General features: G+C 37.2%; 1 protein-coding gene across 1 annotated transcript in view; it reads left to right on the forward strand.

Moving 5' to 3' along the window:
- The window catches only part of Ccdc178 (coiled-coil domain containing 178), a 395,200-nt gene that overhangs the window by 173,324 nt on the left and 203,106 nt on the right, over nt 1–18,770 (forward strand). The window lies entirely within an intron of this gene.

An 18,770-nucleotide genomic window follows, 5' to 3' on the forward strand; every position in this document is an offset into this window, starting at 1 on the left:
GTGTGGTAGACAGCAAACGCTTCATTTTTTTTCTAATTTTACACTTGCATTTGGGGAACTTAAAACGGAGAGACACTGAACAAGACTTTTCCACAATCATGCAGGATTTAAGTTGCACATCTGCAAATCTGAGGGTTGCTTTTCTAAGACCTTCCCCACTCCATCGAATATCCTAAAAGCCCTCAGTAAACAGTAAAGCAGCCAGATATCATTGCCACAAGCGCCAGGTGGCATTGTACTGGCCATTGTTTTTTGTTTGTTTGGGGTAGGTGTGGGTTTGGTGGGCAAAGTAGGCCAAATCAAAGGGAATTAAAGCCCAACAAGACTAACATGATGAAGTATTCCGGAGGCAGAGTACTGTAGATCAAGGCTTTCTCAAAATGTTACTAAAGAAACAGGGCTTCTGTTCATAAGCAACCTTCCATTTAGGCACAAAGAACCAAAGTATCTCCCAGTTTTAGCCCAGTCCTGTCATGACACCATATCATCTGATCAGTGTGATGGGAGACAGGCAAGGTAGGGTATTGTCAGAAGTGAAGAGGTAAGAGTACAGCCCCAGCATTTGCACACTGAATTCATAAATGCTTGAGTGCTCATTTCTTCACATCTTCATGTGGTGGCAATGTGCCTATAATATGCAGAAGTTAAACACTCTGCATAGCCAGAGAGTATGTCCACTCCTCAGACACCACCAGCTGACTACAAATTCAAGGCTCACCACAGTCACCATCAAGTTTGAAAATTTGCTAGAAAGCTCAGAGAACTCAGAAAGCCATGTGCTGGTTATTATAGGCTTGTCATCAAGAAAGTATGCAAATTGAAATTAGCCAAGGGGAACGCATAGTCTAGAGTCTAGGAGAAGTCTGGATGCAGAGTTTCAGCCCATCCTACCCTGTGAAGCCAAGGACAATGTTATCTCCCGTCACCCCTTCTGTGAGACAATACCCACAGAGAACTGCACACCTGGAAAGCCATTGGTGTCCAGATTTTCAATTATATACGACCCATTTGGCTGATCTTTAGTCTCCAGTTCCTCCTGGGGGTCGGCCTAATCATTACATCTTCCAACGTTTGGAATTGATACTGTATGACCCAATGTATCCATCATAAATCACAGTTTTCGACTTTCCAGGGGCCAAACCCCACTCCACCATAGGAGATCATCTCCCGACAGGTAAGGCAAAGGCCAGGACTCTCTTTGGGTAAGGTTAATTCTGTACTATGCATCTAATTGCTTTTATATTAGAACATAAGTCCTTGCCCTCATTAAAACTCTGGAGGGCATAGACAAATATTCAGAATTACATATATCTTACAGTTCCCATTAGGGAAAGAGAAATAGAAAAAAGAACAGAAAGAAAAAGGAAAAAAAATAATCAATGCAGTGTGGATTTTTAACCATAGAACTCTAATAAATATAGAAAGAGTCTGGTGAGCTACTGAGTTGTTACTCTATGGTCAAGTATGATCCAGATACTTGACTATGAGAACTACTTGGGTTCTATTGCAGTGTCTGGGGTAAGGTTTCAAGGTGACAGTATCCATGCTTCTGGATGATAACATAGGTGGAGACATATTTCCCTGTAATACAAACACAGGAGCAAGGTCAGGCTTGGCAAAAGGAGATGCAGAATGAAGTCGCCTACATGTTGACTTTGGTGTTCCTAGATTGGTCTTGGAATGAGAGGTCTAACAACCTCTCGATGACAAGGAAAACTCTGCCTCATGGGTCCTTTTTAGTATCAAATTTCTAAGTGTGGCAGTATATTCTTTTAACTCAAGGGAGTTAGCTATAAAACCCCTGGAGTCTGGCTTTGGCTATCCAAAGATAAATATAAAAAATCAGTTAGAAAATAGTAGGTTATGTAGATGCATGTGTGAATTATATTTTACATAGGATTAAATACTTTACTAAACCTTTATGTAGTATAGAGGGTTGAAATTGTGTTTTATTTGCATATAATCAAATATTAAAGGAAAAGTTAATGAGAGAAAAGAAACTAGAGTGCTTACTGCCATCATCATGTAAATTGAGTGGTGAATGAACTTGATTAGATAAATATGTAAAGATTTCATTGGCGAAAGCAAGAACATGAGCAAAGAGAAAGTAAGAAAGCAGGAAGGTATGGAATGGCAAATACAAAATAGAAATGTACAGTTGTTTTTATTGGATATGGAAAAAGTGGTGTGTTTGCATGTGTGTGTGTGTGTGTGTTTCAGAAGTTGGTAATGGTGAATGTGAAGCTGTTAGATGAGCATTCAGGAGTTACTTGATTTTTAGGAGTAAACATTGATACTTACCCACAAGGATAAAAATAAGATATTGCTTGTGCTCCAGCCCCACACTTTAGTCATCAACACACCAACCTCTGGAGTCAGATGGCTCCTGGTTCTAATCCTGACTCCAGGATTTACCTATTTTATTATGTTAGGAAATTATTAAGTGGCAGTTTCCCATTGAGCATATGGTTATTATAAAGATTATTTAAGATACTTACAAAGCATTTACTTAATTGCCTGGAAGATAGTAAGCATTCAATAAATTTTGGTGCTTATGCATTGAAGGTTAATTTACATTTACTTAATGCTATGCTTTGAATATTTGTTCCCATCAAAACTCATGCTGAAATTGAATTGTAACCATATTAAGAAAGTGGGACCTTTGAGAGGTGAGTGGGGCCTTGGGTTCTGTTTTCATGGGAGGGATTAATGTCATTATAAACAGGCGATTCTGGTCCCCTTTTGCCTCTTTGTCTTTCTGCCATCTGCTATGTCATGGTGCAGCAAAAAGGCCCTTGCCTGATATTCACAGGCTCAGTAAATCAAGAATGAAGAAGGTATAAACCCTTAGATACAGCTTCATGTAATATCTTAATGTAATATCTGTTTTAAAAGCTAATTCCTTAAGCCAATTCAGAAATCTATGTTAAGTAATACTTTATATAAATTACCTTAGAAATATAAAAAAATTGCAGTATTTTGGACAATGTAGAATTATGAGAAATTATGAAGAATTTCAAACGAAGCACTCCTTAATAAAATGTCTGCTATATAAAGTCCTTCTCCAAGTAAACATGGATATGTATTATAAATTTAAATTATAAATTTTTGTTATAAATTATATTTAGCAAAGTCACCGATCGGATGGTTTGAATTTCCATGTTTCCTTTTTCTCTGTCGTACCCCCGTTCAATGGCTGCCCCTTTGTTAGATTTGACACTCTATCCTCTGCTTCCCCTGGATTCCAGAGAGGTTATACTGTACAGCCCATTTTAACATTCTGTTGAAGAACTGCCTCTGTTCCAGATTGTAATCACCTTGCAGGTAGGGACAGTCTTCTTTTTCTAGGAGAGTGCTTTGATGTAGAAGTAAACTAAATTCTCTTAGTATAGAAAATAAACAAATCATTCTTGTAATACTTGAAAATGAGTTGAAAGATAAAATAATTATTATCAATTTCCTAAGAACTTTTTTTTAAAACAAATATTTGTTGAGCCTTTACCATACTATGAATCCCTGATTTGGAAGAACTCATTCCCAGTGTACAAGAACTAGCCCCAAGCTGCCATAAAACCAAAGAAAGAGACAGCCAGATCCAGGATTGCACAGAATGCAGGTAGTTCAGGGATTTACTAACAGAAGCATGATCCTGGGCAGCAGCAAGACCAGTGGATCTGGAGATGTGGGCCAGAAGGAGGGTGTTTATAAAGTACTCGGTGAAAAGTGGCTTCATCCAATCCAGAACGTGTGCTGGTTTATCTCAAGTTCACATCAAAGATGTCAGGTACATTCCTGGTGATGATAGTGCAGGAGTCTGGTGTAAAGATCCACATACCCCTCTAATGGTTGTGTTTCTTTATATTATGCTGGGAAATTATGTGGGAAAACAGACCAGGGTTACATAGGGGCATCAGGATGGCTATGACTTGAGATAGCTCTTGTCGGCTCAAGCTGGGTCCCTACAATTAGTCATCAGTCTCCACACATAGGACTAACTAATACTGGATCTCATGTTAAATATTCCTGGAAATGGATGGGAGTGAAAAAAAAACCTTATAAATACATTTGAAAATGAATATACATGTAACATACATATTTATATCAAAAAATGAAGAACTAACCATAATTACAATGGTCCTTTTTTTCTGTAACTGTTTACATGATCACAGCTGGCATTTGTAACTATACTCTTCTACTACTTATCTTTGTCTTCAACAAACACCTTGTCTTGTTGTAGTTGCTTGAGTATTGTTATGACCCAAATCTTCAAGTCCACGGGGTTTGTGTTGGTTATAATTTCCCATTTATTTTTGTCGTAGGCCATAGCAGTGCTATTCTCCTGCGTTATTGGCATACTTCTCCATATTTGCATTACATAATGACACAATTTTCCTCTTGTTGATTCACTGACATGAGGATCCCAAAATGACCAGAAAGAAGTTTCAACTGTTCCTTAGAACGATTGCTTTGTCATCTGGGCAAATTTTTCTCATTTTTATCCCTTCATACCTGGGCTATCCTATTCATTTTCTATGGCAGAAATGATACATTTTCACAAATTAAGATGCTTAAAATACATCTATTTAATTATCTTATGGTTCTCTCAAATGAGAAGTCTGGCAGACTTGGCTAGAATCAAGGTGTTGGCAGGGTTCCATTCCTTACTGGAAGTTATAGGGGAGAGTCTGCCTCCACATGAATTTAGGTTATTGGCTGAATTCAATTTCTTCCAGTTATATGAATCTCCATTTAATTGCTGGTTCTTGTCCAAGGCCACTCTTAATCCTACAGGTCAGTGTCTGATCCTCACACCTATTACCTTATGCCTCAAAACCAACAGGTAGATCAAACCCTTCCCACCTGCGAACTCTCCAACCTTTTCTTTCTTTTTCAGTTCTCTTGCTGTCCTTATGCCTTCTACTTCTTTGAAGATCTTATATTAGTCCATTCTCTATGGCTATAATAAAACTCCTGAGGTTTGATACTTTGTGAAGAAAACAGGTTATTTAGTTCACAGATTTTAAAACTGAAAATATAAGAATAGGTGGCCCTATTAGTTCAACCTCTGATGAGAGCCCTTTGGCTGGGTTCCAACTTAGTGGAGGCCATCATAGTGAAAATACATGTAAGAGAGGGATCATGTGGAAAAACAGATAACCAGAGTAACACAAGTGCCAGGTCTTTATTACAACTTATTCTCATGGGAACTTGTGGCCCCAAGAAACTACATTAATCCTTTTCAATGTCACTGCCTCCAGGAACCAAGTTACCTTGCACTGAGCATCATCTTTGAAAGATTCTACCTCCTGCCAGTACTATTAGGGTCCATGTGTTCAATCCATGATGCTGGGGGAGACACTCAAACCATGTCCAAACCATGGCAGGTCTCATGTGATCACATTAGGCATGCTTGGACAATCCAGGATAATCTCTTTTTTAGGACATTTGATTAATGTCTTTAATTCCATCTGTAAGGTCCTTTCTCAGAAGTACCTAGCCTAGTGATGTTTGGGGGAAACATCTTTAAAATTTTGACTATCATAATCACCAATCCCTGGCCATTTATTGATTTCTGTTATGGAGCTTTTACTATGCCCTTGAGGACATCCTAGGGCACCATGTGCGCGAGTGCATCCAGTTGTCTCTCCAACTTGATGCTGTGATTTGGATCCTCTCTCCTGCATTCCCGCATTCCCATTGCACTCAAATAAGTGATTTGTGAGGATAATATTCCCCAGGGTCACTCCTGGCCTGCGAGGACTAACTGCCACAGAGCCCTTTAAGGATATTGGTGTTTCCTTCTTCATTGCATTTCTCAAATCCTTGGTGAAGGGCTTGTCCTATGGATGCTCCAGGGGAGTATAGGAGGATAGGCAGAAGCTGATAAGTCGATGAATCCCCTTCAGGATTTTGCTCTTCCTAAGGTTTGGCTACCTTCTTCCATATTCCCAGAAGGGCCTGGCATCTCAGCTTCTTTTATTGTAAACCAACTTTGTGTCCTTGTTTTGGTAGACCCACCAAGAAAACTGAGTTGATTCTCTCTGTGCAAGACACCCCCTTTGTTGGGTGGGTACTGGCAATTAAACCCAATGGTGCTTTACCACTCAGCTACATTCCCACCTTTTAATTAAATTAATTAGTTAATTAATTTGGTACTGGAGATTGAACTGAGGGGCCCTTTACCATGGAGCTTAGTCCCCAGGCCTTTTTATTTTTTGAGACAGAGTCTTGTTAAGTTCCTTAGAGCTTCACTAAGTTGCTGAGGCTGGCCTTGAACTTGTGATCCTCCTGCATCAGCCTCCTAAGTCACTGGATTATAGGAATGTGCCACCATGCCCTGCCTCAAGATGACCCTTTAAATTCAATGCAACCACATGCATAAACTTGAACTTATTTTCTACTGTCCTCAACTGAGGTATCTGGGGTACATCCCTCATACCTAGTTCTCAAGGTTTTGAACATATAAATTGGCAAAATTTCATACTGCACTTGGTATGGGTGGTATGTCCTCATAGGTCACACCTTTGTATATGACTCCTGAGTGCTCCCAGAACTTGAGTCTGGTTATAAGTCTAGACGCAATGAGATATATGGAGAGTGGGTCTTCTACAGGTTCCTCTGAAAGGGGGTCAACATTAGAAAGAAGTCATTATGGGCTTTCTTACATGAGAAGAAAACAACCTACTTGGATTGGAGAGAAAAGACTGCTTTAATTGGCAAATGAGGTCAGGATGAAGCTGAGCTGAATTGTGGCCTAGTGAAGACAAGGTGGACGTCCCCATGTCTGTCCATTAAGACCTCTTTCTGTCTGACTGCAGTAGCCTTCTGAGAGAGAAAGAACGAGTCAGTGCCTTTCTTCAATCTTCCAAATCTGGTGACAGTGAATCTAATGGTCACCTCTGTTCTGGAATGAGGCAGGGAGGTGGGTTCTGGGAAACGGTTTTCTAATTTAACAAAATTGAAAATAGCACAGTCCTGTAGCCGGTTCAAATCTTAGTCTCCGAGCAATTTACTTCCTTTATAGACTAGTTAGATTCACTTTCCCTCCTGAGGATCTGCTGAGAGAAAAAGTAACAATCTCAATACCCCAAGGTGAGATTAAGCAAGGAAACTCTGAAAGGAGGGGCTTTCTCCTGATGAAGTGGCATAGGGATCTATAGACTTGAACTTCCACTATGTTCTCGTTTCTGTTTTATTATGTATACGGAACTAGAGCGCTGTCACATAAAAATAATCTCTGCCAGGTTTTGGTCGCCAACTGCATGAGAAAGTGCTTTCCCCGATTGCTAACATCTGTACCACAGAAGAGTCGGTCTGGGACTGGCTGTCACCATGGACAACAGCTGTTATGAGAGTACCGAGTTTCTCTTTAAGATTGAAATAGTGAAGTATATAGATATATCTGCTCTTTTACTTTGTCTCAGGCAACTCATTGGAATTGAAAATCGGGGTAATCCCCTAGTGAAAAGACAGGGTGATGTGTACTTCTAAACATCTCCAAGGGCAAACACCAAGTCTTCTTGTGTGTGTGTGGATGCGAGCGCTACGTGTTTTGAAATGGGCTTCATCAACTACAACCTAGGAGTTTAACACGAACATATTATACTACTTGGCACTTATTAGGCAATTAATAAATTTTGTTAAGAGGCGTGCCTGAACAGGTGAAATATGGAATCACTGTAGAAGATTGAAGATGCACTCTGTAAACCTAAAGAAACTGGTGGTTGTCAATGGTGGTGGTGGTGGTGGAGGTGGTGGCAACGATTTTTTTTTTTTTTCCTTTCAAGAAGGAAGGCACTGACTCTTCCTTTTACTTTCTGCCTCTAGGGATAATCATTCTAGTGATCCATGAGGGCAGGGAAATAATGTAAGAACCACTGGTCCATAGGTATTTTAAGGTGCTAATTTCTATGTAAGATCTCTCTTCACATTTACATATAAAGCCCACTAAGTTCTCTCTGTCCTTCTTCAGGGTATTCAAGATTTCCTTGAATTAGGAGAAGACCAATTCAGAATGTGTCCTCTTACTAAATATATCTAAATTTTACTTGGTCGGGAACATTTAATAATGGGTCTTTCATATGTGTCTACTTTGATCTCCTTCTGTAATAACCTCCACTTTGGGCTTTAGCATTATTTCTTAAACTTCTTTTTTTTAATTTCTGAGGAAGTTTATTATTTTTCCATAGACTGCATGATTTACTACTATAACTATATATATATAAACAAAATAGTAGAAAAGATAATATGTACTACAAATAGCATTTTGAAGTATTTTTTGTTTGTTCCTGTTGTTGTTTGTGTTTACATGTTTGTCAAATTTTAAACATACACTCATAATGCACTTCTAGCCAAATTCAACGGTATCTTTTTTCTGCATTCCCTCATTTATCATGGAAGGTTCCTTACTTATTTGTTCTTTAAAGCAACACTTTTCCTGTCACATTGCTTTCTCTGGGAGAGATTGGGGTTTTCTCTGCTCACTTATCCCTGCAAGTTTCCTTTGTATTTCCCATTTCCCCCTTCCTTATAGTAATTGTGATGGAGGATGAGCCTCTTGCCCAGCCTCCTCAACCTGCAGTGTTACTCTTCCGGCCAGAGTGGCTCTAGGGAATCTTACGCCTTGGACGTTCCCCCCATTGATTTGGTGGTCATCATCCCAGTGTTTGCTGCTTTCATATTTCAGGGAGGAAAGATTGTGTCCAGAACTTCACTTGGGTCTTTCTGATCTGGCATAGATGCAAATTGACCTTGATATTGTGCTCCACATGAATGCATCTGGTTACAAGAGGCAGTAACATGGCAGTGACCTGATTTCATTAAGTAACTGTGAGCAGGTTAAGTAAACCTGAATAACGGCCACTCTGCTCCTTGCAAGATGGGCTTTTTGTTGTTGTTTTTAATTCATAATACTCAATGCTAATAACCCTACATAGTTTTCCAACATTAGTGAATTATAAGACTACTGCAGAATACACTGATAACATCCAGTCCATCAATTTTGGAAACATAATTAGAAGCCATTGATTCACAAGACAGAATTTTGTACAATTCTGTGAAATCCCACACCCCCCAGCCATATAAACGAGTAGTTAAATAAGGGCACCATTAAATGCCTTGGACAGCAACAAATTTCTATTTCAAACTTACCAGCTCCTTCATTTTGTGATAGTGTATACCTGTATCAGTGGCAGTAATACATACTGGATTGACTTGCTCAGTCTCTTTCTGGGTCTGTCTTCAATGCTTGCATGGAACTACTGATTTCATATTTATATTTCTGTTCCTTACATTTGGAACATTTAGCTCTTGGTTTCTTCTAAGTAGTGAAACCTTTGTTTGCTTCTTGAGTGTCATTCCTCTGTAAAACATTTAATTATATGTCATAGTTAGAGGACAATGATATTCCAAAGTAAATTTATCATCAGTTCTCTTTTCAAACTCTGATGCCTACTAACATTTTCTACTATAAACAAAAGAGAATGACTCACCATATTCTGTGCTAGTGCACACACTGCCAGCATTTGTGACAGACCAGAACAAAATATAGTGCCCACTGGATAACAAAGCTCAACATATTCTTTTTTTTTCCTTCTTGTTTGAAATCCAAATCTACAAGTCAAACTTGAGAATAACTGATTTCCACCAGTTACCATCCAAGCAGTGGAAATATTCCATAGGTGCTATGCTTCTAGGTTAGAATAAAAATAAAGGACAGATGGGTCTTTCGACGTAAATGGAATCACTTTAATAAAAAATTAAATAGCACATGTTAATCCTCCCCAAATAATTTTTCATTGGAAATTCATAAGTACTGTTGCTTCCTAAAGGCTACCTGAACACATCATGAAAATTCTATAGATCAGAGTGCAATGAAGTAAGAGTGAGTAATAACCACTGACTAGAGAAACTTGTAGAATAAATCTATTTAATTGCATATTTAAGATGAGCTTTGCTTCTGTGTGGGGGGAGCAGAGCTGAATGCCCTATCACAAACCCAATAGCTCCAGTGTCAGTGAGCTGTGTGAGTTGTCTCTATGGGTTGTAAATTGGATCCCCTCAGTGACCAGTTAATGTTTTCTGTATTTACGGCAGTATTTCTGTTTTTTACAGCCACCAGGGCACTTTGGCAACATAAAAATTTAAAAATAATTTTTAGCAATCATACCGTGCCAATTTTTTATAGTTAAAGGGGCTCATTTAAATTGGAAAACCTGCTAGTCTGAAATTTTCATCTGAAGGATTACCACCAGCCCGAGCTACTTGTCTGATGAGGGTTTCACATGGCTTATCTAATGTGAAATCTCCATGTGGTATATAGTTTCATTAAACGGTGATCAAGAATACATTAGTTCAAAACAAGAAAAGGCAATGGAGCTTAATCCGCCAGGCATCTTGGCGCAACAACTTTAAAAGAGTTATTGAAGTGAAACAATTTGAGAATTAAAAGTCTTCCACTTATACAAGACTCCTGTCAAAAGCCTAAAAGTCAGCCTTTCCTTTTTCTGTTTTCTGTTTGTATGTTAAAAAAAAAAAAAAAAGAGGTGTGGGGGGGAGCTCTGAAACAATATTTTGAATGTTGTAATAAATTGCATATATCAGTAAAATAACCTAATCCATTAAAAAATACATTTATCAAGATGGAAAAATAAAGTGGCTGGTAGATAATGCTGAAATAAATAGAGAAATGAATTCTTTAGAGAAAAAAGAATATGAGAAATAAATATCAGTATGATGTAATGAAAACAGATTTACATTGCTTAAGAGTTTAACATATATTAGAGTCTTATAAACAATAATATTAGCTCCTCTTAAGAATTGATCATTAAGCTTAACAGACATTGATATATACTTATGAATCATATATGAATATAATACAAGTGTTAATATTTTTACATTTTAGTGTACAAAATTAATAATATTAAATGACTTTAGATTGAATCTTATACCATAATAATGTATAATAGAGCAATAACTGTACAAATATTTATGAAATTAGAGATGTAGTATTGACACAGTGAGAGACTATGCATACATTCCTTTGATCTAACTAACCATTTTCATTCATTAGCACTTGATGAAAAATGTATTAGCTTATGTCGGGAAATCTCAACTTCCAGCACCAAAGATTTCTCATATGCTTTAAGCACAAGGTTATAAAGATTGATATTTTTAAATGTTATTTCTAATACATTTTGAATGAAGAGTGTGAAATTTGTTACATTCGACGACAGGGAAAAAGACAAACTTGTAATTTGATTTTTCAAAATTTAATCTTATTATGGTACACTAGAAAAATAACAATCATTCAAACTTAAAAGATCTGCTTGTGGAAATATCTGCCACTAGTACTTATTTTTCTACTTGTTATTCAGCTTGGATTTAAAGATACTATAAAGTGCACACTTCCCTACATTTCTCCACCAGCATATTTCAACCTTAATCTTGAAGGAACTGTGTCTAATGGTGTAAAGATATTTCAGGTTATGTGTTATTTAATCTGAGTTCTCTTGTGAAAAGTGATATATTCTGTGATAAAACTGAGAGTTAGAAACATTTTTTAAAATCTCGAACAATATGTGTCAACTGTTTTTGCATTTTAGCTTTTTTCTTGTAAGTCACAAGGACAAAACCCCCCAAATTCTGTTACTACTTTAACTTATATATAAAAGTATCAAATCTTGAGCAACTTTATTTTAATACAAGGTGCTGTTATTATAATGTTCCTTCATTATCTGGCATGGTGTTTTGCCACTAAATAATATTACAGCTTAGAGATTTCCTAAGCTTCACTTATTTTTCTTATATGTCATTTGCATTTTATATTTCCCTATTTTTGTTGTTGGGGAGCCTTTCAGAGAAATTAATGAAGTTCGTGTAGATGGCAGCAAGAATAGCAACACAGAATTTAGGCACTCCCTAAATTCAATCAGAGTTTAGATAAAACACAGCCTGTATTAATGTATGGGTGCTGTTATAACCTCTATTAATATAGTTGAAAGCCGTCAAGCACCAGTGATTCTCAGAAACATAAAAAAGTTTGTATTAAAAATCACTGAACAGTACAAAAGTGGGAACAATACATATAAATTAAATTCCACGCTCAACTTTATAAAACACCCTTCGTTGTAAAAGATGGCCTGGGTCTGCATGCATTCCATGTTGCAGGGTTTTTAACTGGGCGTACTCGGAGTTCTCAATCTATGGATTTTGCTTCTTAGGTTAAAAGAAGAATTTTTAGCCGAAACACTACTGTGCTTTTGTTTTTATAGTTTTTGGGGGCCCTTTTCAAGGAAGTGGGTAATAAGAATGGCAATATTTACTGTTGTCTGCATTCGAGTGGTTCACAGCTGAGCACTCCTCTTGTGTATTCAGTGACAAATGGCAATCACTTTATCATTTATCTTATGACAAATAGCAGATTCAGCCACAAACTGCTGGCCGTAGCAAACTTACAGGATGAAGTTCTTTATTGTTTATGGTTTGTGGGTTGATGTATTCATGCCTTGTTTATTTGTGAAATGAACAAAAATCAGTAAGCAGGCATGAACAGAAATTTGGCCACGCAATCAATTGTACTTTTTTTTCCTCCAGTCTTCCAAGGACCTTACAAGGAAATTCGCTGAACTAGGTCTAAGCTGTAAGCTGCCTTTAGAAAAAAAAGTCATTAGAGGATGCACCAAATTGTGACATTATGCCCCTAAGCCAAAATAACACTGAATGGAGTTCCTACCTCGCATTAACCTCCCGAATAAGGGTCTTAAATTTGATAGCAAGCTATTGTCATAGACAAGTGGCACAGGCCAAGAGTAGAAGGAAATTACGCCACTATCCTCTCACCATTTAAGCAATACAATTCAAGTTTTCACTCTTTGTTTCCTACAGTTAAAGGGAATTTGCAAATAAATTTTGTGTATCAATGTAAATTGTACCTGAATTGCATATACAAATTGTGTTTTAATTGCATGGATTATTAAAATTATTATCCACTTAGCTCATATGATTGATATATAAGGTAAGTGCTGAAACAGGTCACATCCAATTTGAGATTGAAATTCATGATTCTGGGTAAGAACTATAGTGCATTTTTAAAAAGTCTAACAATATAGTAGACAAAAGAAAATGATATTTCTCATTTTAAATCCATTTTTTTTCCAAGATGTCTTTGGAAACTTAGTATATTACTAATTGAGATATATGTTATATTCAGCATACCTTTTCAAATCGTTATGATACATGATACTAGATGTAATTATATATGTCAAAGTTTTTGATCTATGGAGTTAATAGTGACAAAAGTCACTAATAATCATAACACAGTTAAAAGAGAAATGTTAACCTTTTTCTTTAAGGATAAATAGAAATAAACATCATGTTATCTATGAATAGAAAAAATGAAGTACCTATATGTTTTTATATCTAGATCATCAGTAGCAAATCTGTAAAATAAAGTAAGACTACGAGATTTTTCCAGTTTTCAAAACTCCATAGAAAAATGTGATGTACTAAGAGAGAATAAATAAATCATGGACTCCTTTAATAAAAATTTAATGTAAATTTGCTTATAAGTCATATTCTTAAGTGCTTTACATACAAGTCCTTTGACACATAGTCTAAGACTAAAATAAAGATTGCCTACTTTAATATGAATTGCCTCTAAGGAAATGTCTATAAGTCCCATAATTTGATGTCATAAAAAATCATGTATTTGCATGTAATGAATTTGTTACTTATACCCTGAAAAACTTTCTGCCAGAAAGAAAGTCTCCCCCCAAAAATCTTTCCATGTAATGTCCATGAAGTTTGTAGACTAGAGGTGTTAAAACTAATATTCTGAAAGGAAACTGAAGTTAGAGGTCCAGAAAAAGCTATTATGCAGCTCTGAGATTTGCATATGCTATCTGCTTGGCTCATCAGAGGTGAATGATAGTTTCCACTGCACTTAGTTACAAGCCAATCTAGATGCAGTTATTTGCATAAACAATTCGATTGGTAAACATTGCTCTATACTACTGTGTTGAAAACTTTTGAGGAGAGACTGTTTTTCTGGTTTTATTTTTCAAAACATATGTGGGTTATATTTCCTTTGTGAGATAACAGAAAATAGAAGACAAAGAAGAATGATATAAAAATGAAATTTGATCAAATAATAATACAATATGAGGTTGTATAGTTTATTTAATATTGTATGAATTGATTATTTAATATTTTTATTGGAATTCCTTTAAAGATAAAAAAACTCATCAATGACCCCAGATCCATAATTCAACCAGTAATGTTCAGAATGATTTTACGCCCTTTTCTATGTCTATATTTTTATAAAGCTACAGTGATTGTGTACTTGTAATTTTATACATTTTTTTTCACTTACCAGTAAGAGCATTTTCCATGTTGCTACACGTTTCTCAAAGCAATATGTGTTTAACTGAGTGCTTTGGCTGTCTAACAATGGCTCCTGAATAACTGACAAGTGTCAGACTTTGTTGAAGTTTGGATGTGAAATTGTTATGACCATGATTGTGACTGCCTTGAGCCTATAGTCTAGAGAAAAATGGAATAAGGAAAACCACCAAGTACAGGATGATAAGTATGGGGAGGATAAATAGTTCAAAAAGAAGCATCTATATCAAGACAGAATGAGAGAGGGTTTCTTGAAGAATGGGACATTGATCTAAAATTTTAAGAATATGTAGGAGTTAGCTACATAAGATCAATGTATGATAGAAACTTGGAGAGTAGTTCTTACTAGAGAAAACTGCACAGTTGAAACGTGGCATATCCTTGGATGGATTGGATCAGCCAAAATGAAAGGTGGGTGTGATAGCCAGGTGGGAAGCGAAGGAGGGCAGAGCAAATGGCACTGCCCAAGTTAGAACATGATCTTAAGAGAAAGTAGAAGCAAATCATAGGTTTTTAAGGGGCTAATGGGCACAGCAGTTTCTACTCCTTATGAAGGAGATGATTCGGGCAGTGAAGATTGATTTTAAAAAAATTGGAAGGCAGAATACAAGGTAGGAGGTTCATACAGCTATCCAGGCTTGAGGTGATAACAGTTTCAAGAGATAGAGTAAAAGTTGGGATGAATAAGAGAAGGAAGAGAAATTCTGGAAGAAAAATTAATGAGACTTGGTGAAACCTTGGTCACTGATTGGATATAGGAACTAATAGGAAGAAGAGTTCAAAATAAATCGCAGGTTGCCAGCTTATAAGGGCGGTGCCTTTTATTAAGGAGAGCAAATGTCAGGCAGTGTGGCTCACCTTTGAAAAGACTGAGTTGCCTGTCTCATCCAAATGGAGGCGGATGTATGCGTTTCTATAATCTAGCCACAAGAATTGCGGTAGAGCTTGGAGGAACATCAGTGTATTGTTATTGCAATACCAAAAGGAGGTGCTCAAGAGGGAAGAGCCCTTAGATAAGGACGTGGAGTAGTTTGAGGAACGCTGGTATTTCCTAAGAACCTGAGAATTTCATAAACATGAACATTCAACAACTATTTGAGAAGTTATGAACAAAGAGATAACAGGGAAACTAACAATCAAGTGACATCAATGTAAAGAGCTTCAAAACGCAGTTTCCACAGAAAAGTAGTCAAACATGTCAAATACTACAGGAAAGCAGTAGTAGACCATAGTTACTTTAATATGTTCAATCCAGTGGCTGCCATATTTCAGTGACCTGAAGAGAAACTAGAAAGCAGGAACACAGACAAATTCAGTATAGATTATTTTTTCAAAAGCATAAATTGTGTCAGAAAGTGGTAAATTAGACATACATAGAGTATAGGAACTTTTTTTTTTTTTAAAAGGTAGGGGCACCTGAGCATACTTATTTGCCGAAAAGGAAAAACTAATAGAGAAAGAAATGTTAATGCTTTTTGCAAGAGCAAAAGACAGTTTCAAGAGAGCAGTTCCCCAGGGATGTGGAATGGCAGAGGGTCACACAGAGACTGGTAGAAGTACCAGCTTTGGATGGAAAATTTATCTTCCACGAGAGACAAGAGTGGTATGAAAGCAGGCAGTTTGTAAATGAGGTGACTTATTCTTAAATAAAAAAAAAATATAGACCAGAAGTTTGAAGTAAGGATGTTTATTCCTGAAAAAAATTGAGATATATTTGTATAAGGACTTAGAGAAAGCATTAAAGGAAAAGATTGACTTACATACCTGTAATTGATAATAGCAGCTCAAATTTGAAAGAAAATTCTCATGTTTCTTTTGATTCAGAGCTTCAATTTTGTAGGTTTCAAGAGACCTCACTATAGACAAGAGACAAAAGTATACTTGAGACACAAAGCAAGTAACTGAAATAATATCATTGATCTCTAAGGATAGGAAGGAAAAGAAAAAGTTTTCTAGGGAATAGAAAAATGCGGGCAAAGAAAAGCATTACAAAACTTGTAACCAGAAAGGGGAGGAGACATCCCTCTCAGAGTGTATAAAGACTAGGAAAACCTCAGTGTGCAAAGCAGGAGCAGGAGGAGTTAAGACAGACGGGGGATGGGGGGTTGTGGCTCAGTGAAAGAGCACTTGTCTAGGCCTAGCATGTGTGAGGCACTGGGTTCAATCCCTGGCACCATATAAAAAAATAAATAAAATAAAGGCATTCTGTCCATCTACAACTACAAAAAAAAAAAAAAGATTAAAAAAGACAGTTCTCAATTTAAAACTGTTATTTACTTGATGAAATATTAAAAGCAGTTTTCCTGATGAGCAGAGCAAATGAATTGCAAATTAACATAGTTTGAGGCGGGGAAAAATGAGTACCAGCAAAATGAAATAAGCTGGTTTAAAATTTCAAAAGTGGAACTTTTGTGTGTGTGGCAAGAGCTTGGGGTGCACCAGTGTATTTGGGCAGTTATGGAAGAGCGGGGTATGATCTTTGAGAAAGTTGAACAGCTCTGAGATAGAGCATTTGATGGGACAACTCCATGGATGTTGAAATTATTAAAGATAATGGCAGCATTTGAATGATAAAGAAGATGATCACCTGACTGTGGAAGTCTTCAGCAGAAGTAGGAGAGTTACAATGGCCATAGCCAAAATGAAGGGCCAGCAGGTGTCAGAGCTAGGTGGCATGTTCTTTAAATGAAGTGAATAATAGGAGGCTGAAGGGAAGTTGTTTTGGAAAGAGCAAAAAAAAAAAAAAAATAGGCAAAAGAAAAACAAAGGATGAACCACGCCCCTTAATGACAAAGGGTGTCCTGAATGGAGATTCAAGTTTCTGTTAACACAAAATTAATTAGATTCTTCATGGAACATTCTATCAGAGAACAGGGATTCCTGAAAGAACAGACATTTTGGAGAGGAAGGCAGGTACAGCAGCAGGGTGCCATTCTAAAGAGCATAAAGAGAGACTAGAGAACAGGAAGGACCACGTTAGGTGGGGGCAGTGAAGAGGGGGCATCACTGTGAGAGGCACTGACTTCACTGTGCCTCATGGAACTCTGTAGCAAAGCACTTTCAGCCCATGCAGGAGCCTCCTTGGCAGGGCTTAAGGCCACAAAACTGTCGCTGTAGGTGGTTGAGACACTTTGGTGGCCTCTGCTTGGGGTTTCACAGAGAACACTAGCAAAGCCCTCCTCTGCAAAGTTCAAAACCAGAGGAGAGTAGGTATTGTTTGGAGCCCTGTGAATTAAGAAATGCAATAATGGCTTTATCTGAAAGAAAAGATACAAGGAGAACTGAAAACTCATGGAAACACAGATAAGAGGTTGATTATTTATTTATTTATTTATTTGGGGGTGCTGCTAGGGATTGAACCCAGGGCCGGGTACATGCTAGGCAAGCACTCTACCAACTGAGCTATTTCCCTGGCCCAACACTTTAAAGTATAAAAGTTGGGACCAAAATACATTTGAAACAAATTCGGTGTTAATGCTCATATTCTCACTAGACATAAGCAACGCAGGGGATACAACAATAAAAAACAGGATTTTTGTTTGTTTGTTTTGTTGTTAATGTACAGAAAAAAAGGAGGAATAAAGTAATTCCTATTACTCTCTATTTCTTAGGACAGGATAAAGGTAGTCCAAAAGAAGCATAAACGGTTTTATTTGAAGAAAATAAATACTTAATTTGGAAAAATCAAGAGTATGAAACTATAAAAATGGAATGATTCTGACAGTTGTGTCCCCTCCCTCCCTTCCTTCCTCCCCCCTTCCCCCCTTCCCTTCCTTCCTTTTTTCTTTCTTTTTTATTGGGGATTGAACTCAGGACCATTTTAGTACTGAGCTCCATACCCAGTCCCCTTTGTGTTTCATCTGAGACAAGTCCTCTCTAAGTTGCTGAGACTAGCCTTGACCTCAAGATCCTCCTGCCTCAGCCTCCTGCATAGATGGGATTACAGGCATGTATCACCACACCCAGAAAACTCCTTTTTAAAATAAAGGACATGTGTTCTCCCCTGCTGGTTCTTATGCAGGGTTTTAGCAGTGGCTAATACTGGGACTGTCCATGGTCGGTCTTAGTCTATTGCAGTTCTTTCAGTGGTGATTCCAAACCTCCTCTGTTCCTCATTCCCACTCTTTGAAAAGCTTTTCTAAATCATATAAATACATTATTTAGAAAACCAAACCCTGGAGTCTAATGGGTCAATATCAAATCTCCTTTGTTGTGAGAAATTTGTCTAACTTTTCTGAGTCTGGAATCGTGACAGGGCAAAAATCAGGTGTGCTGCCACTTCATGGCCATCTCTTTTATTCTAGTCTTTTGATTCAGCGGTGAAACTTCAGCATAAAAGCAAAATGGTAAACAATGTGAGGAAAAAGTTC

The sequence above is a fragment of the Ictidomys tridecemlineatus genome, chromosome 13 (assembly GCF_052094955.1).
Source record: "Ictidomys tridecemlineatus isolate mIctTri1 chromosome 13, mIctTri1.hap1, whole genome shotgun sequence".
Classification (NCBI taxonomy): domain Eukaryota; kingdom Metazoa; phylum Chordata; class Mammalia; order Rodentia; family Sciuridae; genus Ictidomys; species Ictidomys tridecemlineatus.